Source organism: Pseudophryne corroboree, chromosome 6 (assembly GCF_028390025.1).
Source record: "Pseudophryne corroboree isolate aPseCor3 chromosome 6, aPseCor3.hap2, whole genome shotgun sequence".
In the NCBI taxonomy this organism is placed as follows: domain Eukaryota; kingdom Metazoa; phylum Chordata; class Amphibia; order Anura; family Myobatrachidae; genus Pseudophryne; species Pseudophryne corroboree.
The window spans coordinates 283487134-283493853 of record NC_086449.1 but is presented as its reverse complement, the minus strand read 5'-3'; positions in this window follow the sequence as shown (position 1 = coordinate 283493853).

Sequence of the window (6720 nt, the reverse complement as noted above, 5' to 3'; positions counted from 1 at the left end):
TTGGTATGCAAAGGCCCTATTGTAATCTCGGCTGGTTTGCTAACAGGGTAGTGCTGGACTACTCCTGTTACTCCCATGGCTGGAATTGTCCTACCAGTGGTTCTCATGCCCACTGTCGAATTTATCACTGACTTGGCCGCCCCTGTGTCTACAAGAAAGTTTAAAGTTTTACCAGCTACATTAATTGCGATCTCGGGTTCACTTCCAAGGTTGGCAATTAATTTTACTGGCTGCAGATTACAGGTATGGCCACACCCCTATTGGGTATGGTGACCTTCCTGAATCCCGCTGGCAGCAACTACTTGTGAGGGAGTTAGCTGGGAACTACCAGAGGCATGCCAGTCTCTGTTCGGGGGATATCTTTTTGTTTCCCCTGTATGTGGCTCATAACTCCGTTTCTGTGGACCCCGATCCCAATGTCGTGTGTCGTGTCGTTGTCTAGGGGGTTGGTATGAGTTTCGTGGATTCTTTACTCTACAATCTCGTGCCATGTGTCCCTGTTTGTGACAAGAATAACAAGTAACCATACTTGACTTACCCACAGGATTTGGTGATACAAACAAAGGCTGCCTTGTGGTCAGAGCCTGTATACTTACTGACATTAATTTATCACCTTGTTGTTCCCTGTGTCTGGTGATGTTTCTATCGTGATCAATAGCAGCCTCTCTCAAAGTAGCCACAGACAGACCTCGCCAACATGGTTGTGTGGTCTGTACCCTAGTCTTCAATGACTCTTTTAAACCATCCATCAGTACCGATACTGCTACTTCCCGATGGTTTGTGTCTGTTTTAATGTCCTCTATGCCTGTGTATTTTGCCATTTCTAATAATGCTCTGTGAAAATACTCTGCAGCTGTCTCTGACTCCTTCTGTTTAATGGAGAATATCTTATTCCATTTAGCTACTGCTGGGAAATACTCTTTTAGCTGCAAGTTTATTCTTTTCACATTATCTTGGTTGTACACATCTGTAAGAGGTACATCATGATCTAGTCCGCAATCAGCTAAAAATTGAGTTGCGTCGACATTTGAGGGTAAACATGCTCTCAGCAATATCTGCCAGTCTTTATTGTTGGGCTCTGCAGTGTTACCTAAGTCTCTGATGTATTTTTGACTGGCAACTAAGTCTTTTCTAGGGTCAGGAAATTCAGACACTATGGTCCTTAATTCCATTCGGGAAAATGGAGTGTACATGGCAATGTTCCTAATGGGAGTGGCTCCTGATGTGTCTGTTTTCCCATTTGGCACTGCTATTACTCTAACAGGTGTAATTCTAACAACCTCATTCTGTGTAGATTCTACAGGCTGTGGTGAAATAGTCTCAGCATAATGCATGGTGCCGTACTTACCAGTTGATACGACCTCACCTATCCCTCCGCTAGGGGCCTTTACTAATCTCGTGGGTGGAGCTGTGCCTACTGTGGTCTCTGCTATGGTGGCTGCTAGAGAGAGCGCTGAAATCGTTGCCGATTCGTCCTCTTGATCACACTCCTGAGGAAAGTTCAAAACAGGGTACAACTTGCACGGGTTAATACTTGCATGGGTTAATGGGTTAACATTATCATTAACATTTACACAGTTACTAAGTGATTTTGTGTTACACCTTAGTGCGTCTTTCTCCGCAATCAACTTCTCTCCTGATATATATGGTGGCGGTGGGGCCGTGGCAATCAGTTTTCTGTTAGAGCCAGATCCCGCCGCCTGAGCCAAACCTCTCTGTATCTCACCTTCCTGTTGCCACAACTGTAAATAATCATAATGCTGGATTCGTCTCTTTGTTGATTTTATGAGACATATCCTCCTCCTTAAATTTTGTAACACTTCTGAGCTGAAGCTACCTACTCTTGGGAATTTCTCCCCGTCATGTACTGTCATTCTCTCCCATTCATCACATAAAGTTTCTGTGTGACTTCCATATTTCTCACACATTATATACCTGGCCGACCCAATTGGTCGGACCACTGAATCAACCCGAACCGAGGTTGATCGCCCCCTACCTGAACAAGTGGCCCCCATAGTTCGAAAGTGTTGCTTTATTTAGCCAACCCTTACGCAAAACCAAATGTCCACAATAGGCTGACGGTGGCGGTTTACCGAGTACCCCACTCACTCGCCCACGCCGACCAATACGACCTGATCACACCGATATGGTGCTGGCGTACTCGACCTAGGGCCCCTGCGACCTGAACCTCTATTTACTGGAACCTGCGAGGGTTATCCGAAGAACACTTACTCTTTCCAGTAACTATTGGTTGCTGGATAGTTCCTGAGTGAGCAGCAAACTTCCCTTAAAATAAAAAAATTACACAAATCACGTTAGAGTGTACAAATAGCGTTTGTGACCCCTTTACTCTAATGGTATTAGGTCAGATTACTAACTAATGTACACAATTACGTGGGGTCCAATCGTTCAGTACACAAACAACTAAGCTTATGTACGGAAAGACCAATGGAATCGAAAATTACGGCTGCGAATTCCTTCAGCCAGAGCTTATATGGCCTATATGGGTGTTGCACCAACCCTTTTCGGTGTTGTGCCTGTGAACTGTATAGCGGACTTCCTTGTCGGCTGTACCTGGACCTCCTGGTCTGGTATGACCTCCTGGTCTTGTTACAGTATGACCTCCTGGTCTGCTATACTCTAATGCTCAAAATTGTATATTTAACCAGGGATGCCTCCCTAGCCACCGTGCACGTCACTTACACGCATGTACCTCACGAGTACTCGACTTTTCTTGTGGTTCAACCTTTAAAAATTGTAAAAACACTCACTCATCACATGTACACTTTTGTTTCTATTTCTATTTCTGCGCAGAAATTTTTCTTTAGATCAGGTGTGTTACCAATTAGGAGCAGGATCTGTTAATTAAAATTTCGGACACCCAAAAATAGACTTGCGTTATTTCTCGCCTCGCGTTATTTATCGCTTTGCGTTATTTATCGCTTTGCGTTAAAAATCAACTTATCGTGACTTGAGCTACGTGGGCGTAACCGGACGCTCCGTTGCGTAATATACGCTGCGTGCGTCGGCCTTTGGATTGCGTACGCAAGTCTTTGTTAGAGACACGTATACGCAAAGCAAAGATCCACCGTAACACAATTTATACTTTTATCAATGTAGATGATCCTTGATCATCTACCACACAACACACTGACTTCGCCTTATCTCCCAGGCAAAACTGTGTGTTTGTCTATCTTTTAACTATGTTATCTATTCTTAAACTATGAAATAACGGCAAATCTCTTTTAGCACTTCTATCGACTATAAAACTGGCAGACAGGAGAGTGATATACGAAAATGAAAAAGAAAAAGAAATGCAGATATATATATGTGTGCGTGCGTGTGTACGCAAGACAGAAAAATAAACAGTTTTAAAAGACACTAGCGTTTTGTTCTTACCTCCGGTTCCCGGATTCCTTCAGCACTCTTTACCTAAGCGAAGCAGACGCTTATCCTGTCAGCACTACGAGGGATACAACCTCCCGCCCTTTGCTGAGGGATAATGTCTGCTGATCTACCTAGTGCAGATATGTGAAGGACGGGCGAGCCGCCAATTGATAAAGCTAAATATTTATCGTATATAAAACACTTTAAGAGGTCTAAGAACACTGTACGCTATCTACGTAAGAAGTACCGTAAGGGTACGCAAGTTGTGTAGCGATCGCTCAACCGTAGTCGAGACGCTCAAGCGTCACGTTCGCTTACGGCCCAGTGATCACAGGCAGGCACGCTATTGGCTGCCGACTAACGTAATGATTCGCTGTAGCGTACGCTCGGGACCACGAGGAGATCACCAGCGGTGCAGACGCTTACAACGTTAAAACCTTTATATCTATACCTTTAACAATGAGATACACAGTATACCTTAGTGTAGAGACAGAGTGTAAGTGCAACCTGGTGTAACCTGATTAACTACAAAGCTGCTTGAGCGTCACCGACGCTCAGAGAATACTTAACCCTATAAAGAATACACAGATACCTGGGCTTAGGGTCCAAAACCTATTATATGTATTATAACTATTATACTTGCAAAAGGAATCACAGTACAAATGATACACTACAATATAACATAAACCAACTAACCAGATAACTACACAGGAAATACAATACAATACAACAAAGGGAAAATACGAGAGAAAGAGTGGAGAGAGAGAGAGATGGCTCACAGTAAGACAATATGATTACGGAGAAAACTTACGCACAAAGGGAAACGATCGCATGCGCCTCGATATCCAGCTCCCGATTATCAGCAATGAGAACCGTTGAAGAGAGTGAACTGGATACGGTCGGCCTGCCTATTTATGCCCCACACACAATACAATTCAATGGTCCCTACAATCTCATTGTCCATTGGACACAGGAATTCGGCTTCGCATTATAACAAAAGGTCATAGGTTGATTCATACAGGTGGGCTGTGACTATTTCCAACTGCTCAGGTGGGAGGGAAACTGGGTTTCCCGCCGCATGGGTAATAAAGTGCAAATAAAGTAAATGTTCATAAACTTCTTATGTCCATAACTATTCGCACGAGCGATTGATCTGCTTCAAACCAACACCGGAATATTTCTAATTAAATATTCTTCCGATGGATACTAAACACCACTGTATTACTCCTGTCTGACCCTTCGTATCAAACAAAGAGGGATTTCTCTGTTCATGAACATTCTATATTAACCACACTTTCAGAATCTATCAAAGGGACCATGATCTACAAAATACATTATTAGTGAAAATATGTAATGATTGAGTCGCACGCTACGATCGCATAAACTCTACCGTAAATACGCATACCATGCGCCTGCGGGTGCCCGCGACTGTGAGTATGCGCACGTACGGGAGACAGTCCACCCTTTGGCAGTCAATAATAACTGCCACCTTCTAAAACATTTCAAAAGGAGAAAAATATATGTCAGGGGTTAATTCATTTCCATGGTTGGGTAAGGGAGGAGAGAGGAGTAGGTGGGAAGAGGGTATGACCTAGTGAGATAGCAGAAGCATGTGTGTATGAGTCCATGTTTGGGGGGTCATGTATCATCGTGCCGTACGTGTTGTAAATCAAGCTTCGAGGTATTGCGAAGTATACATTTGAATTCCTTCTTATCCCGTGGTACGGGTCTGTGGATGGGCTGTCAAACTTTACCGAGCTCTTTTCGGATTTGAACAAAATGGGGAGCACATTTTAGTTGATGATACATGAATGGGGGAATATGTGATTGCTGATATCTGTGCCTGTATTCCCTATACTATGTGTGTCATTACCTGAGGGTTGTAGAAATGAAGAAAAGACATAATTACGGTAAATGCGGTGGTATTCTATGTCAGGTTAATGTACATCTGTCGGTTGAAGTTTTGTTCGGTATCAGTTGAAAGTCGTCTTCTTTGCGCTGTGTTGCCCATTAGGTGTGAGCAAAAAGCTTTGTCAATGCCATTAGATTTACAAAAAAATGTTGGGCTAGCGTAAGTTTAAGAATTCTAGGGAAACTGGGGATCCATGGCAAAGTTCATCAAATGTCCGTATCTCAAGTGGTCAAAACTTCTTCTTTGGTCTATCCGTTGTCTGTATAGCGTCTCGTCAACTTCCTCGTCCAAGTGGGTCTTTTTATCTTGGAGAAAAACCAGAAAAACAGGTGAAAGAAACGGACCGTAGAAATCGCATTTTCATTACATCATTATTTCTATCATTGGGTCATAAATCAAATCCAGGTTAATTACAGTTTCCTCACTCCTCAAACTCATTACCCTGGTACGATGTTTGCACTTCATTAAAGCCTGACCGCATCTAAATATCAAGCCAATTGATATGACAACACCTAAGATACATAGGAGAAACTTCCCAACATCCATTATGACTCCTTGAGCCCAGTCTCCCAAACCGGAGAACCAATTTCGCGGGTTCAACCATGACACCCAACCAGTCAGCTCATTACCTACAGCAGCAAGAGTGAGATTGTGTTTTCGGCGAAATTCCCACTTCAATTGGAGAATATCGTCCATCTTTTGGTCTATGACCTCGACCGGATCCTCGGTGCTATTCGTGATATACGTGCAACACTTCACGCCGTACTGTGTTGCTAATGTAACACAATATCCGCCTGTCACTGCTGTGAGGTAATTAAGAACCATTCTATGCTGCACCAGTTCTGTTTTATAAGCTTGAAGTTCCCTTCCAGTATATCTAAACGTGTCATCATACATTTCAGTGATATTATCTAACAAATTTGCGAGTGCCGATATGTATTTATAATTTAGCACTCCTCTAGCGGTGCGGGTGAAATCTAACGCGATTAAGAATTGAATCCCGGTGGATTCACTTATCAGATCAGAGGCCGGATGCTCTGTCTTCTCTATCAGGTGCCTTTTAACAACGTGCTCGTAATGGGTGTGAGTATAAGGAGCTTGGGCACCACGATGTATGTACTTCATTTTGTCATGTGTTACAGTCATTACTTCAGGCAATACTTTTCCAATATAACACAATCCTTCAGAGTTTGGGGCAAGCCACTTGTACGCCTTTCTCCCGCATATGAAATATGCATCATCGGGGAGAACATATGGGACGGAGAAGGACATAACCATATTACACACCTTCCAGGTGAAATCTCCTAACCCTAATTCTTCCATCTGCTTAATACACGTATCAGGTTGTACGATATGTGCACAGTATCCTGGCGATACTTCTCCAACTCTCGTAATCCTATTTCCTAAGGTGTACCTATACC